This window comes from Scyliorhinus canicula, chromosome 14, assembly GCF_902713615.1.
Source record: "Scyliorhinus canicula chromosome 14, sScyCan1.1, whole genome shotgun sequence".
In the NCBI taxonomy this organism is placed as follows: domain Eukaryota; kingdom Metazoa; phylum Chordata; class Chondrichthyes; order Carcharhiniformes; family Scyliorhinidae; genus Scyliorhinus; species Scyliorhinus canicula.
In genome coordinates, this window is record NC_052159.1 from 80194827 (window position 1) to 80212281 (window position 17455).

The window sequence follows — 17455 nt, forward strand, 5'->3', positions numbered from 1 at the left end:
TCGCTGCCGGCCGTAAAAAAACGGCGTCAGCGATTTGCGTAGGGAGTTGGGCGTGGGGGGGGGGAGAATAGCGGGAGGGAGTGCGGAGAATCTCGCACTAAGTTTCCAAAGAACAGGATGGGGTAGCCTGGACAGGTAAGACATGGGGGTGGGGAAAGGGGAGTGGAAGGGGGAAGCAGGGAAATATGGAATCCAATCATGTCCAACAAAAGAAGCATGAGAAACAAGGGGGGAGGGGGGGGGGGGTGCAGGGGTAACAACTTGAACCAAGGGAGAAAAAAAGAAAAAAAACGGTGTGGAACAAAACACAGGGAACCACAACCACCACTGTGAATAATGTAAGAAAAGAAAACTAGGATGTATGTATGTAAATAGTTGAAACCGACCAGTGTAAATAGTTTTAGTTTTACTTTTTATTTTTGTCTCCTACAGTTTATCCATATTTATACTTGTTTTGTATCTAGAAAACCCAGTAAAAACATTTAAAAAAAGGAGAAAACACTTGTATATATCTGAAGGAAAGAAGGCAGACATATATTTGTTTAAACACAAATAGCCCCAATTTGGCCTGTTCTACGACAGCTCCCCAAACTAATAGTCATTACCGTCCCCTTGGTACATACATTACCAAGTCACTGAGTAACCCCAATGGGTAGACACTAAGGTCAGTCACTCCTGGTACTTAATAATAATCGCTTATTGTCAAAAATAGGCTTCTCACGGAGACTGCAAGATCGTGCAGACTTTGCAATATCAAAGTTACTTATGCTGCGCTTGATGGTGTCTTCTCATCTGCCATCAATCAGGTGTTATGTCCATGAATTAAACTTCATCTTCTGATGCTTCAGATGACCACACCAGATAAGATTACTCAGTGACTTGGTCCATAGTCCAAGGGTCACAGAATGCAGTAGAACAGTACTTCCGATCATAACAAAAAACAATTTATTTTAGTATTCTGGATTGAAAAAGTTGAAAATTAAGATACAGTCTAAACAACCGTGCTGGCAGTTATAGATAGAAAACAAGGTCTGGAAAAACACGTCACTATTGACTCTTATTGATTAATCAAAGCACTATTGTAGCTGGGTTAAGATCAATGCCCACCAAAAGAGAAAATAAAACGTGGCTTTAAATATTCACCATGAGCTTAAAATTAAAGCAGAACAGAAATAAAATGCAAAATACAAAATTGCAAAAAATAGTGGCTGCAGAACTCTAGCCAACTATGAAAGGATAAATTTAAAAGAACACTCTGCAGCATCTATATCATTTATCTAGGGATTGGAGAGGAGCCTTCATAAGAGATGAGAAGTAGATACTCTTATGGTGTCAAGAATGCCTACTATGTACAGTGGGCGCCATTCTCCGACCCCCACGCCGGGTGGGAGAATTGCGGGAGTGCCGGGCGATTCCCAGCACGCCGCCCTGGCACCCGCACAAGATTCTCCCCCCCCCCCCCAAAAACGGCGTGTCGCGTTTTACGACAGGCCGCTCGGAGAATCGCCGCTCGCCATTTCTAACGGTCGAGCGGTGATTCTCCAGCCTGGATGGGCCGAGCGGCCTGCCCAATATGACCGGTTCGCGCCGGCGCCAACCACACCTGGTCGCTGCCGGCGTGAACAGCGTGCGAACGCTGCGTGTGCAGCCTGCGGGGGAGGGGGGTGGAGGGAGGATCGAGCACCAGGGGGGTGCTCAGTGGGGGTCTGGCCCGTGATCGGTGCCCAGAGATCGAAAGGCTGGCGTCTCTAAAGGACGCACTCTTTTTCCTCCGCCGCCCCGAAAGATCAATGCTCCATGTCTTGCGGGGCGTCCGCAGGGAGGACGGCAACCACGCATGATGTCATTTAAGCGCCGCCGGCTGCATCAATTACGCGGCGTCGCTTTGGCTTGTGCACCAAGGCCCGGCTCGCAAAATTGACGCGGCGCCGCTCCTAGCCCCCTGGGGGTGGGAGAATAGGGGGCGAGAAGCGGCCTCTGACGTTGGAGTGAAAAACTCCGGTTTTCACTCCGGCGTCAGAATTGCGCCCAGTGTAGCAGTGGTTTAGTTGGGCTATAGTTGACTTTAGTGATACTATTTAGCATATTGTGGCTCAATGTGACTGGCCAATAGGGAGTTTTGCGGTGGTGGGGGATGGGAGAGGGCCAGGGAGCAGGCTATTAAATGGTGGCTAAATGATTGCTTTTGAATGCAAATGATATCAAATGAAATGCCAGGGGCAGTGCCAATCTGTACCAGGGGGCAGTGCCAGGGTAATGCCAGGGGGCAGTGCAAGGGCACTGCCCAGGCATGTCCCTCTACCCTAGGGGCTACACTTACCTTGGTGCCCCTGATTGGTTCCCCATGACCGAATCCTGTTGTTCTGAAGCAGTTGTAAAACCTGCTGATGTGACGTCACATTGGTGCGGTTTGAATATTCAGTGAGAGGGGCTCATGTGGTAGGGAGGCCTGTTAAGAATATTAAAATTAATTTAAATCTATTTAAAAGAGGGCGGGTCAGTGTGTGTACATGTGAAATGGAGACCTGGGTATCGGTCCCACTGCAAAGAGCAGCCAGGACAGGAGAATAAAGCAGGTAGAGGTGTGGGTTTAAGATAAGAGTGTGGGCAACATTTCAGGCATTGGCCTGCAGTGTGGTTGGTGGAAGTTCAGCCTGTCTCTCTGGTCTGATGGCTGATGGTAAGTCCTGGGTGTAGGGAAAAGGTGGGAGATGGGTGAGAAGTCTCCTACATTCGGGCAAGGTGGTGAAATCCAGTGAGGAGTGGTTGGAGAAGGAGGAGGGGATGTTTGAGTTGCGGCTGAGCGAGGATTGGGTGGAGGACATGGATAAGAATATGCGGGGAGGAGGCCTATTTAAGCCTTTGTGTGCTTTTGATGGTCTTAAGTGCTTCTGATTGCATTTAATATCAACGATAGTAATTATTGGCTGACTGCATGACTTCCCTTTCCAAATTAAACCTTGTTATGTCAAACTATTGCTGATTGTTTTAGCGCACTTTGCATTTGAATATAAAAGTTATGTCAAACTGTTCTGGTAAGAGTTCTACTGCCACGTTATCTCTAATGAGTACAGCTACTTCTGACCATCCTTTTCTTCTTCTCTTTTCTATGCATTCTAGATGATGCTTCGGGGTTAGAAGATATGCAGCATTAAACAACCAATGCAAAAGAATCCCCTCTGGGTGTGTTTTTCTGCATTGGAAGAAAGCATCACTTGGAGATCCAATAACATTACAACAGTTGTTTTCTTACAGTGAAACAGAATGTCTTTCTTATTTTCAGGAAGTTCAATATTCATTTTAAAAATGTACAAACAATATTGGGAGAAAGACCAATTGCTGTTACAAAGAGGAGGATCTGGATGAGATCAGTAGCTATTCCAGTGTCGTTGTTCAGGATGAGATTCAGAGCCTGTTGTGCTGAGGGTTCATTCAGGTGCTGGATAGCCACAACTGACAATTAAACCTTTCCAGGGGATCCATCAGGTGAGTTTCACGCTTCTTGAGAACGTTGACAAGGCCAGTGCATGGTCATGGAGATGGTCATGGTCGTTGGTGAAGGATGTAGAGTCCGTGGCATAGGAATTTGCCATATTAAGGAAATCCTGAACAAGTTGGTGTGATACATATGCATCCAGAAAGTCCAAGTTATAGCAGCCAGGCTCCTCCATACACTTTTCAATGAAGGAGCAAGGCTTTGCAAATCAAATGATGAGAAGATCATCTGGAGAGTTAAACTAGAAGATTGGATATATTTCCTCATTCTTCCCACTCAAATGCAGAAACAAGCGCACCAGGTTGGCCTGGATTCGCTGCTGGAATAACTGAATGACGCAAACTTGGTCAATATCCCTAATATTTGGAAAGCTTCATGTCCAAATTAGCTCACTCCCTGACCCAAAGAGTGGCTGAATCCTGGTGGGGGTTGGATTTAGAAAAGGTTGGATTGTTTTGGCTGGTGCCTGAGTCATGTCTCTTTCGCAAGCAAGACAGCAGCGCATATCTTCATGCATCTGGGTTCTCTTTATTCCCCAACAGGTTCACCATTGTATCTGTTACACTCCAAGACCATTGCTTCACTCCAATATTGAAGTTATCTAGTGTTTTCACACATAGTATCTGAGGTGTACCACAATAATCTCACTAAATGTAAACCACAGTGTTTCTGTGACAGCACTGAAATCGACAAAGCATTTAGCAGTCCCCCAAAAATAATGATCACTGGAAATGCTGGACAGTCTTGGCCCCAAAAGATTTGTGAGCCTGTTCGAGAACAAAATTAGCATGTGCTGGCCAGCAGGACAATATCCTTATCAAATGTACCCCCCAAACATCTCACACCATCCTCCATTTCTCACCATCTCTTCATTAATATATTTTTAACCAGGCTGATCAAACAGTGCCTTTAGTGACTTCACATAATTTTAATTCAGAGACATCCTTGTATGTTTCTCAAACTCAATTGTGAAACCTCTTTGCTGTGAGAGTCAAGAGAGAAATTAACATAACTGGTGAGAGATACATGTAGGCCACTGAACAGATACTGGTGAGAGATACATGTAGGCCAATGTATTCACCACTTCTGCCATCCTGGGCTTAGTTATAATTTCAATTAGCCCAGAGACGGCAGCCAGGGAAGCATTGGTTTAATACACAGTCCGATTGCTGGGGCAGGCTTTTCTATGAAATGAGTGCACGAGATGTTTTATGGTACTCACTGCACTGTTTGCATTCTCAGCCACTGCTCTTCACACATGTCTGATAAACTCACCCCCAGCGACGTGACAGATGAGCAGGTGGGACACAACTGCTGTTGAATTGCATTGGGCCAAAATTGTTAAACCTCATGGAACTCAATATTTAATCTTCTGGTAAGGAATTAACTCCAAATGAACTCCCAGGGCATCAGTGGTCTCTGAGACCTGGTCTTGAATTCTCGTCCTCACCTTGTGAAGATGGTTTCTAAGAGAAGCGTAGCCACACAAGCACAGTTGGGCTATTGATCATACAAGTTGACGAGTAGGGTTGTGCACTTCACCATGAGGCAGGCACAAGGGAAATCAGTTCTGCGATTCTACATCACTTTTGGAATTGAACTTGCACATTGGCTTCACCAGTGCTTGCCAAAGTGTCTTCAGACCCCCTATCCATTATCCTGGCCGTTCCAGACCGGTACCATCATATGATAACTGGATGGATAGAATTTACACTGTGCCACGGCGGCCTGTTGAACTGAAAGTGAGGAGTCCACACAGCCCAGCATCTGTCCTCCAAACAACATCCCCATGATGTTTCCAGGCTCATGTTCTCACATTGAAATTTGTTGAGTAAATTTTCAGCAGCTCTAAGATGTACATAGCGCTGCCTTTTTCTCAGGGTCTTCACTTGAAATGATCCTCTCTTCAACCTTATGGATAGTTTGTGACTTTTATTTCACCCAGGAATGATCTTCTCCACTGCAGAAAAAATAAATGCAAAATAGGTTAAATTTTATCAGTCAACTTGAAGTTTATGTGTATGCCGACCAACTATTCTTAATTTTATCTCCATCAATGCACTCGGTTTTATCTCTACTCGTGCTGTCCTGCAAAAGTGCACCTATTACAACAACATGCATTCCTATAGGTTGTCTTATTACTCTCTCTATTGTGGGTAATATTAAAGATCAAGAATGTGGAGGTTTGGGTTCAGTTTAAGGATAAGTTGGAGTTGTGCACTTTGGGTTTGGTTTGGTATGCCCATGTATGTTAACAGAAAACACTTGAATTTTTGACCCAGCTGAATGCCCTGAGGTTGCTATGTTAATATTGCTGAGGTAGAAGCTATGCCCAAAGGTTTTTTTCTGAAAAATAAGAGGGTTAAGGAGAAGCGGTCTTCGAAGGCTGCAGGCATCCCGTCTGTAGTGTTTGAACCAGGGAACCTGTAGAATCAAGTAGCTCTGTAAAGAGACGAGATATCCAGGTATGGAATTGATGACAAGAGAGTGCCGCCATGTGTCTGGTGGGTAATGATGTGCGACAGTCAGCGACGTCTATACTTGGGCCAGGAGGTCATATTGGCAGTAATATACTGTAACCTGAGCTACACAGCCAGACCCAGAAGAAAAAGAATTTGCCTTCCACCGGATGGCTATGTTTAAAAACCTATAAGATTGAAAGCCACAGAAAAAAGGCTGAGCTAAATCAGTTGGATTAAGTTTAAGGTCTGAGTTCATATTGTTGAGAATTATGTGCGGGGCTTTCCAGCCGTTCCCACCAGCAGGATCTTCCGGGCCTGCCGGCAGCAACCCCATCACCGCGGATTCCCCGGCAGTGGAGTGTACAAACAATTTGGGGGGTGGCGGGGGAGACGAAAAATCCCGCTCTTTATCTTATTTGCTCAGTGTACCTATTTAGTCATTATTGCTTGTATTTGTATCGTTCAAGTTTGTATCATAAAGATTATTTTGGTCCTTCAGTTTAAACCTTAGAATCCTGCTGCTTATTTTAACTTTGGCGCCCTGTTGCTTATATCCTTACCCTCCATTCTTCCACACATTATATTCTTAACATAATTATGGGGCTGGATTCTCCGATCACTGACGCTGAAATCGCGTTCGGCTAGGGGGCGGAGAATTCCCGGGACGCCAAAATCGGGGGAGGCGCCCGCCATATCCACGGGCTCAGAACGTTGGCTGAGGCTCACCCTGCGATGCTCTGTCCCGGACTGGCCGGGTTCCCGGTTTTACCCGTCTGGAACACAGTCTGGTGGCTGTGGACTCAGTCCAGCGCCATTATAGTCGGGGGAGGGCCGATTTGGGGGAGGGCCAATTCACGGGAAGGGGGAGACATATTTGGGGCTAGGGACACTAGTGGGGTGGTCCGGGGTGTGTGGGCCGGCCAAACGGGGGGACTATTTTGCAGTCTGGGTCTGCAAGCGGCATCCACTATGAAGCACGGAGCGGCTGCTGCAGGCCGCTGCCGTGTGCATGTGCGTCCACGGATAAGGCAACTCTCCAGTCCATATCGGCAGCTAGAGCTGGGAGTCTACACTGCTTGGCTGCTAGCCCCCACCCCAGGAACAGGGAATTGGTGGCTATTTTGCGCCAGTTTTCCTCGCGTAAAACGCCACCGTTTACACCCCGGCGTGGGGACTTTGTCTCCAGAATGTAGAATCCAGCCCAAGGTCTATCAAGCCAGATCCTACCAAATATCCAGATTTTGTTCCCATCCCAGTTGATGTTATAACTGGATGGGAAGTTCCCAGAATGGAACCTTGGCTCAAAAGAACGCAACTTCTACAATTTCTGGGTTTACAGGGTATGACTAGTGTGGTATTGTGCAAAGCAAATAATGGCATGATGGGAAAACTAGTCAAGTTTTCTTGGTACAATTAAATTTAAACTGACTTCGCATAACCTAAGGCAAAAATACAAGCAGCCAAGGTCAACTTGACCCGAGAACTGGCTGACTCTAAACTCGGATAAAGCTCATTTGTCATAAGGCCAGAGCAGTCTACATACGATAAGCTAAAAACTTGTCTCTTTCGGTACTTAAACAAGTTTGCTCCATTTCTTAAACATGCACCAAAAGACAAGATAATGATATGAGACCCCGAGTCCTCTAAAGGTCAGCAAGGTGACGCCATTGTAATGATTATTACTTATGTTTTACTTTTGATCAAATTCCTGACCAAGCTGTATTCATGTTATCTTGATCCTATAATGTATAAAAATCGCCTTATTCTTTTGTGATATTGCAGACTTGGGACGGACCCAGCAGTTTGTACTTGACTGCCTTCCGACTCCAAGTCTCAGCCATAATGCTAGCAGTTGTAGTTCGTAAATAAAGTTTAATTTTGCTTACCTAACAAACCTTGTTTGAATCTTTCTATCACAGTCCAGAAGCGGGGAAAATATTGACTACGACACTAGTGAGACACCAAAAGGATCACTGCTTATGTCTTTGAATCTGCTTCCACTGTATTTTAAAGGATTAATGTGAATATATAAATGAGACAATTCCCATCATCTTGGGGAAGTGATGTAAGATAACATGCTCAGTTTCTCTCTTGCAGCTTTGTGGCGAAGACGCAGTCTCATTCTTTGTGAGCTTTTGAGTGAAGTTGATGTTAAACCCTATCTCAGAAGACTCCAACAATAGTCATTGACAACACCTCGAACACAAGAACATTAGTTGTTGGCAGCAAGTAAACAAGAAGCCAGTAGCCAAATATGACATGGATGAGCAACAGGTTTAAAAAGAGGGAAAAAAATAGAATGGAAAAGTCACTGACATTCCCAGATTGTTCGAGCAAATTGCAGGTCAATGCCAAGCTGAAGCGTGGTCAAACCGGCACTGAAGATTATCAAGGTATCACATTGCATTGAGACTTGCTGCACAGTCGAGTAAGGAGCAGGGCTTCTGGACGCAATGGGTGATTGTGCAGGTGATATCCTAATCATACAAGGAATCAACAAAGAAACTGCTGCCTCTGCAGAATTAATGACGCCTTTCAATTGCTACTTCAAACTCCAGGAAAATACCACTGTTGAGCAGATTAAGTGTTGAGAGGAGCACCCAACGACTATGGAAAAGTGTTGATTTGTTTAATAATGATGTAAACGACTGGCAAAATAAAGGAAGAAGACATTTGAGATAGATTAATTTAGTTGAGGTCTTAGTTCAGGACTTTCCAGTCTCACCAGGTACACACACAATGGATATGGTGAGGATGGTCCCTCCAACAGGAGAAGACGTAAAATTCTGGCCTCAGATGAAAACAGTCAAGGGATGACTTCACACTAACCAAGGCTGTCCAGTTACCAGGCAAGTTGAGATTAGGAAAATGAAGAGTTCAGCACTTTTTGGTGAGAGGTGGACTCATTGGCAAAGAAACAACGACTCAGTGGAGTTATTTTAGTTTCAGAGTCAAAAGATGGCTGTACAGGAGTAAGCTCCATAACCAAGTGTTATCAGTGTGGTGGGAAATAGCGGCATTGAAGCAGGGATAGTCCCATCAAAACTGCATGTGCCATTTTTGTAAGAAGATGGGTCATTTTCAAGCATTGTGTCAAAGCAAGGAGTTTACATTGCAGAAACAAAAAGAAAACACCCTCAAAGGTTAGCACAACCCAACAAATTGCAAATGTTAATGATTGAGAGGTGCCACTCCTGGACAAGATTGAAGGGTCAATAAGAAGTTGTTGGGAGTGCTGACATTTTAGTCAATAGACATAAAACATACGTTAAACTGGACTAAAGAGATGGAGTTTTAGTTCTTTCTGAAGCTGAAATGCTCTCCACGGTGGGGTCATCCAAGCTGGCTCCGATGTGATCACAGACATAATTGAAGGTCCAGGTTCACGATGAACATCTCCTTGATGTCTATGGTGCAGAATCGGCAGTGACCTCTGCTCCTGGTGGCCCCTACAGCAGAACTGGCAACCTCTCATAAGCTGGCATCTCCCTGATAAGGGGCTCCCTGTTCCTGAGGCGCAGAATTCTTGCCTCCAGTCAATTAATGGTCAATTGGCCACTAAGTGACTATGGAGCAGCCATTCTCTTGCTGGGCGGACTCTCCCACCCAAAATTGTAATTATTTCATTAGGTAACACATTAATGGTTACAAGGGAAAATAAGAGCTCAAAGTATAGGGTAACATAATTGCACGGATACTGTATTTGCTAGCTAATAGAAACAGAGAATATGGATAAATAGTTTTTTGGGGGAATTAGAAGCTGTAACTTGTGGAGTGCCACAGGAATCAGTACTAGGGATCCTGAATTATTTACAATCCATGTGTTATAACCAGCACAAGTCCTTCAGGGTTGGAGAAATCAGTCTCCCAGTGAGTCTCACCCAATGCGAGTTCCACATTTAAGGGAGCCCTAGCTCATTCATGGTCAAGATCCGTGTAAAGTCGGCCAGGTACGGAACCAAATATGCAGACTCGGCTGGGATCTGGCGTACATTGTAAATATCATCGCTCTGCAATAAACCAAGTTTTCTTTTACTAACTCGGTTCAATCTCATTTGTGGTCTACAAAACCATGTCATTGAAGGGACCGAATGTATGTAAACTAAAGTTGCTGATGGCACCAAGATAAGTAGGAATGTGAGTTACCAAGAGGAGCTGAAGAGTCTACAAAGTTGGGTTTAGTGCACGGGCAGAAATTTGACAAAGGGGTAATATTGGGCTAAGTTTTCCGATCCCGCCCACCACAGGAACCATCGCAAACGGGACTGACAATTTAACGGGCCATTAAAGGGTCAGTTGTTGACCTCAGGTGTATTTTCGGTCCCTGGGCCGGCAGGACATTGTGTGGGAAATGTAAGTTTGTCTACTTTGGCAAGAAGAATAGAAAAGTAGAATATTATTCAGATTTCAGAACTATGTGGTACAGAAGGAATTTGATGTCAGGGTTCATTAATCAAAAAAGTTAGTAAAAGGGTACCACAAGTTACAGGGCAAAAGGAATGTTGTTCTTTATTGCAAGTGGAATGGAATATAAAAGGTTTACTGTAGCTGTACAGTGCCTTGGTGAGACCACATCTGGAGCACTGTGTACAGGTTTGGTCTCCTTATTTAAAAAATATAATTGCTTCAGAAGCAATTGAGAGAAGGTTCACGCAATTCACACCTGGGATGAATAAGCTCAACTCTCTCCAGGACAAAACAACCTGCTTGTGTGGCACCCCATCCACCACCAGAAACATTAACTCCATCCACAACTGACAAACAGTGGCAAAAGTGTGTGCCATGAAATGAAAATCACTTATTGTCACAAGTAGGCTTCAATGAAGTTACAGTGAAAAGCCCTCACAAGTTGCACTGCAACAACTCACCAAGGCTCCTTCGACAGCACCTTCCTAACCCATGATCTCTGCCACCAAAAAGAAAGAAAGGCAGCAGATGCATGAGAACAGCACCTTCTGAAAGTTACCCTTCAAGCTACTTACCACCCTGACTCAGAATGATATTGCCATTTCTTTACTATCGCTGGATCAAAATCCTGGAACTCCATTTCTCATAGCATAGTGTTACCCACAACACATGGTCTGCAGCAGTTTCAAATGATGGTTCACCTTCCCCTTTTCAAGGCTAATGGTGCTAACCTACCTAACGGTGCTTACATCCCATGGGAGAAATAATTTTTAAAAATCTGAAGAATTCTCTGCTTGATTGCAGTGTCTCATTTTAATTTATCTAGGAATTGGGGAAGATCTGTGATAAGGGATGTCAGTGAGGTTCTCTCATGGGAGTGTCAAGAATGCCTATTGGTATATGTAGTGTTTTACTGGCTTGTTTGGGTTGAAGTTGATTTTAGTGATACAATCTCTGTAGACCAATCTGTTAGTAAGTTGGATCGTTTGATTATTATTATTAGTGTGTGCAGTAATCACCAAGCTAAATGGAGTTCTCTGAACACTCTGCTAAATTTTAAGCAGTCTTTAATGATGTGATTGATTGACTGGGATGCCCCTTAGCTGCAGTCCAGGTTCCCTTCAAGGCCCCGCTTGTGCCAATGTACTGCACAAAGGTCTTGGCCAGTGTGTAAGTGGTTGATGAGTGCCAAATGTTGACGTGGCAGGTTGAAGCTGGGTGGGTGGTTGCAAGATCTGTGATGAGGAAATGGTTTTCAATAGTAATGTTGAAATGAAATGAAATGAAAATCGCTTGTCATAAGTAGGCTTCAAATGAAGTTACTGTGAAAAGCCCCTAGTCGCCACATTCCGGCGCCTGTTCGGGGAGGCTGATACGGGAATTGAACCGTGCTGCTGGCCTGCCTTGGTCTGCTTTCAAAGCCAGCGATTTAGCCCTGTGCTAAACCAGCCCCGAATGTTGTTGGTTCCATTCCTGCTGCCATAGGGCATCTGCTGTTATTCTTTGGCACAGTGGCCTTAGCCACACAGGCTGGCATAAGGAGAAACAAGTAGCAGGTGGACTGGTAAGGTTCTTGTTTAGAGGCAGGCTTGGGTTGAGGTAAACCTTCGCCAAGAGATTTTTGTTCCAATCTCCCTTCTTATTTGATGGGGTGGGATTTGCTCAGGACTGGGAGCCAGGGGAGTTGAGTTGATCGGAGGGAACCCGAGATGATACGCATTGTTGTATTGAGCTGGGTATCTACAAGACTGGTGTAGGATGAGTTGTACCATGTTGGTGCACAGTACTCTGCAATCGAATAGACAATGGCAAGAGCTGATGTCCTTAAGGTTCGAGTAGCTGCATCCCATGAAGAGCCAGCTTGCCTGCGGAAGAGGTTGATTTGCGTTTTGATCTTTACTGCTGTCCTGAACAAGTGTGTTTTTGTTTGTCGGTATTCAGTCAAGGGCAACTGCAAGATAAACGATTCAGTCTCTTGCCATTCAAAGAGATGTTAAGTTCCCTCTTGGCGATGGCATTGTGGAGGTGGAATGCACTTAAGACTATTTTGTTGCTGCTGGGCTGAAAACGCCATGTCTTACAGAAGTTATGATGTGGAGATGCCGGCGTTGGACTGGGGTGAGCACAGTAAGAAGTCTTACAACACCAGGTTAAAGTCCAACAGGGAGCCGTGCTCCGAAAGCTCGTGTTTGAAACAAACCTGTTGGACTTTAACCTGGTGTTGTAAGACTTCTTACAGAAGTTAGCCAGCTTTGAAAAATCGCTGTTTAGTTGCCTTTAGTTTAGAAAATGTCCGTGCCTGAGAGGAACAGCAGGTATCATCATAATAGAAGAACTTCCAAGCCAAGATTGGAGGCAGATCGTTCATATTGAAATTGAAAAGGGCAGATCCCTGGGGTAGCCTGTTGGACTGTTCCTCCTGGGCAGGTGTTATCACCCATACCCTGGGTACTTTTGAGGACCAAATGTGGCAGCCTTAGGCCCATTCATGAGTTTATATAAAATACAGCAAGCAATAATCAAGTCGGGTAGCCATTATCCTGCAGGATAGCTTTGAAGTGGCCTATTACAGCATCAAGACTGCTCAGGCCTTCTTTTCTGAATATATTACATGATTCATAGGGGATAGAAGAGATGAAAAACTAATCAATGCCTGGCAAGTATCGCTGTATTTCAGATCATCTGTGGATGCTTATATATATTTTGTATATATATTTGTGTTCTGCCTATCACATAAATGAGTAATGTGGTATAGGAATTTCAGTTCCAGTTGGTGCCAGGTATGTAGGCCAGATATCCCAAAGGGTGCAAATCGTATCAAGCAGCACATCTGTTTCCAGCAGGCAAAAGACTGACCATACTTTGGGAGAACCTGTTCCATTTGGAGATCCAATAATGTTACGAGAGTTATGTACAGCAAAACTGAATATTTATTTAGATGAGTTTTTTTTTACAGAAAAGCAGATTATTTTTACTGGAAATTCAATACTTATTTGCAAAATGTACAAATAATGCAGGAAGAAGGAATGGTTGCTGTTCTGAAGAGGAGGATCTGTATGAGATCAGTTGCTGTTACGGAGTCGTTGTTCAGGATGAGATTCAGAGCCTGTTGTGCTGAGGGTTCATTCGGGTGTTGGACAGCAGTTACTCACAATTAAATCTTTCCACCAGAAGATCCATCAAATGAGTGTCAAGCTTCATCAGGAACCCTGACGGGCCACTGCATACTAGCGGAGATGGTCATGGTCATTGATGAAGGAGTACGGAGTTTGTATGTTCTCTGTGAGAAGTTTGTACATTCTCTCTGTGTCTACATGGGTTTCCTCCAGATGCTCCGGTTTCCTCCCACAGTCCAAAGATAGAACATAGAACATTACAGCGCAGTACGGGCCCTTCGGCCCTCGATGTTGCGCCGACCTGTGAAACCATCTGAAGCCTATCTGACCTACACTATTTCATTTTCATCCATATGTCTATCCCAGGGGTGGGCAAACTTTTCCGTGCAAGGGCCACATTCAGAAATTCACAATTTTAAAGGGCCGCATAGTATATTAAGTAAAATAATTAATATTTAAAATAGCCAAAATAAAAGGTTTTTAAAGAAAAAAAAGCAATTAATTTTTATTAATTAATATTTTAAAGTAGAAACTTCACATGAAACACATGAAATGAAATGAAATGAAAATCGCTTATTGTCACGAGTAGGCTTCAATGAAGTTACTGTGAAAAGCCCCTAGTCGCCACATTCCGGCGCCTGTCCGGGGAGGCTGGTACGGGAATCGAACCCTGCTGCTGGCCTGCTTGGTCTGCTTTCAAAGCCAGCGATTTAGCCTGGTGAGCTAAACACATGTTGTGCCGAGCAAAGATCACCCTACTCAAGTCAACGTATCCACCCTATACCAGTAACCCAAAAGCCCCCCCCCATATTAACCTTAAAATTAAAAAAAAATTAAAAAAAAAAAAAAATTTTTTTTAATGACTTGATCTTGGTGGGCCGCATAAAGACCTTTGGCGGGCCGCATGCGGCCCGCGGGCCGTAGTTTGCCCACCCCTGGTCTATCCAGTGACCACTTAAATGCCCTTAAAGTTGGCGAGTCTACTACTGTTGCAGGCAGGGCATTCCACTCCCGTACTACTCTCTGAGTAAAGAAGCTGCCTCTGACATCTGTCCTATATCTACTACCCCTCAAGTTAAATCCAGGTTAGGTGGATTGGCCGTACTAAATTGCTCATTAGTGTCCAGGGTTCCGGGGATAGGGCGGGGTGAATGGGGGTGTGTAAACGGGTAGGCTGCTGATAGATTATTGATTTATTCATGTTTTAGGTGCTAATTGAATGCATAGCTAAAGAGTGACATTATTTAAAGTGTATTGACTGTGAGAATACAGTCATTGTTTCAGATAATGAATTAACTATTGAACTCTAGTGTCTTGACTATGGAAATGTAGACATTGTTTCAGTGAATGTTTCATATAATTACTTGATTATTGTATTTCAGTGTATTCAGCAATAAGAATATTAACTAATTAGTTACAGCAAGGTTTACGGCCAGCAGTGGCGCGGGAAACCTATTTTCATGAGACTGTGCACGGAGACGCTGAGCTAACTTTTATGGACACCTTCAATCTTAAGTAATAGCCAATGTTTGATCAATAAATCATTCTCTAAGTAACACATCTATTTGAACAAACCAGGAGGTCTCAGCTGAGAATTAGAAATCAATGACAGTAAATGAGGGGTTAAACCAGAGATAAGAATTCTCTTAAAAGTAGAACCTCATGGTCGAGATCTAGCTCCTGAATTTCTGCCTTCCTGAATTCTTGAATCATCTATCCGTTTGTTTTAAAGTGATTTCGTTATATTTTTATGTTTAATGCTTTTTTGCCATGTATTTGACCCGTTTATGTATTGTTTGATATTTTGTTTCATTCAAGTTATGATTCAGTTCTTATGCGAGTGTATTAAAGTGCATAATTGGACACCTCCAATCAACTGGGCAATCAAATCTTATGAGAAGACGGTAGAACAAGAGTCCCAACAGGTGCTCATTCAAAGGATCGGTACAGACTCGATGGGCTGAATGGCCTCATTCTGCACGGTCGGGATTCTATTATGTACAATCGGTGGATAACATATCACCATGAACTAATAAATAAATAAATTCACCAAAATGAAGTGGACACCAATGAAATCTTCGAGCACTACACATTAAACAACGTCTTCAAGGTAAATATGAATCTTTCAATGTCTTCTTAACTAGCCTCCACCTGCTAACGCTGTCCTGCAACTTCCATGATCAGAGACCAAATCGTGTTTGGAGTTCACTCTGATTCTCTGAGAGAGCAGCTCTTAAAAATCAAGCATATAACCCTGCCATTCGTGATTGAAACATGTACAGTGTATGAGCAAAATTATCAGCATTCCCAATGCAAATTGGCTGAAAATGAGAAACTTGTCTCCCACGAGGCAGAGAGTGTGCAGGCCATCTCCCGGATTCAGCGCCTCAGCATTGAAGACAGCGGTCATCTCGCGTGCTTTTCCCAGAGCCCCACACATGCACGATGCGAATGGGATAACGAAGCCGCCGACACCCACACTGCGCAGGTGCAGACATCTGCCGACCGCACTGCACATGTGCGACGACGTACACCGCGTCACGACGCCGACGTCATGAAGTGCCCGAACTGCGGCAATGCCCACTTAAAGGGACACTGCCCTGCAAGAGGCAGACGGTGTTTAAACTGCGGGAAGCCTGGACACTATGCAGCCTTGTGCAGGTCTGCACCACCAGTCAGAGGCCAGCGCTCCCTTCCGATGATGGCGCGGCCAGAATGTGCAACAACGATTACAGGATTCTGATCCTGGCAGAACAACGGATCCAGAGGACGAGTGCCTGGAGTCCTCCTTCCGAGTGGGCATCATTACCACACGTGAACATGCCACACCTAACTTATCTTGCATTCAGTCCATCCTCGCTGTGGATTCAGAGGAAGAATGGCGTGCGGTGATGCAGGTCAACCGCTGCTCCATCCAGTTCAAGCTGGACACAGGTGCTTCTGCCAACCTCCTCTCACAGGCAGACTTCAAACGCATCACAAAGCCCCCCAAGGTCCTTTCAACAGCCTGCCAGCTCCTGGACTATAACGGTAATACCATCACGGCACTGGGGACCTGCAATCTACTCGTCTCCAACCGGAGCACCCATGCACGGCTAAGGTTTGAAATTGTCAAGCCGGACAGGGCATCCCTACTGGGCGTGCATACCTGCAAAAAGTTAAACCTGGTGCAGCGGGTTTATCCAATGACATCGTCCAATGTGGATCTGCAAGCTGACATTGACGACATCCTCGCTCAGTATCCAAATGTGTTTGATGGGATGGGCACTTTGCCATATCGGTACAAGATCCTACTGCGACCTGATGCCAAGCCAGTGGTCCATGCACCACGCCGGGTCCCGGGTCCGCTGAAGGAGCTCCTGAAGAAACAGCTCAAGGAGCTGCAGCATCAGGGGATCATTTCCAGGGTAACCGAACCGACTGACTGGGTCAGCTCGATGGTGTGTGTTAAAAAACCCTTTGGAGACCTGCGCATCTGCACTGATCCCAAGGATCTCAACAAGAATATAATGCGTGAATATTACCCCATCCCGAAGCGGGAGGAACTTACCAGTGAGATGGCACATGCAAGGTTTTACACAAAGTTAGATGCGTCACATGGATTCTGGCAAATCCAGCTGGATGAGTCCAGCAGAAGGCTCTGCACCTTCAACATACCGTTTGGCAGGTACTGCTATAATCTTATGCTGTTCGGCATTGGAGATATATCATCGCATCATGGAGCAGATGATGGAGGGCATCGAAGGGGTTCGTGTGTATGTGGACGACATCATCATATGATCCACGAACCCTGAGGAACATGTTTCCCGTCTTCAGCAGGTATTCCGTCGTGTCCACGCCAATGGCCTGAAGCTGAACAGGGCCAAATGTTGCTTTAGCATGTCGACACTTAAGTTCCTAGGAGACCAGATTTCTCAGCAGGATGTGTGCCCCGACACAGACAAGGTCAAGGCCATCGCAGCCATGAAGGTGCC

At 44.8% G+C, this 17455-nt stretch overlaps 1 long non-coding RNA gene across 2 annotated transcripts in view; it reads right to left on the bottom strand.

Moving 5' to 3' along the window:
- Window positions 1-1762: 1762 nt before the first annotated feature.
- The window catches only part of LOC119977652, a 38184-nt gene continuing 22491 nt past the window's right edge, over window positions 1763-17455 (bottom strand). For both annotated transcript variants that reach the window (XR_005463253.1, XR_005463252.1), the window contains exon 3: window positions 1763-5456. This is a non-coding gene — a long non-coding RNA (uncharacterized LOC119977652). The remainder of the gene's footprint in view (window positions 5457-17455) is intronic.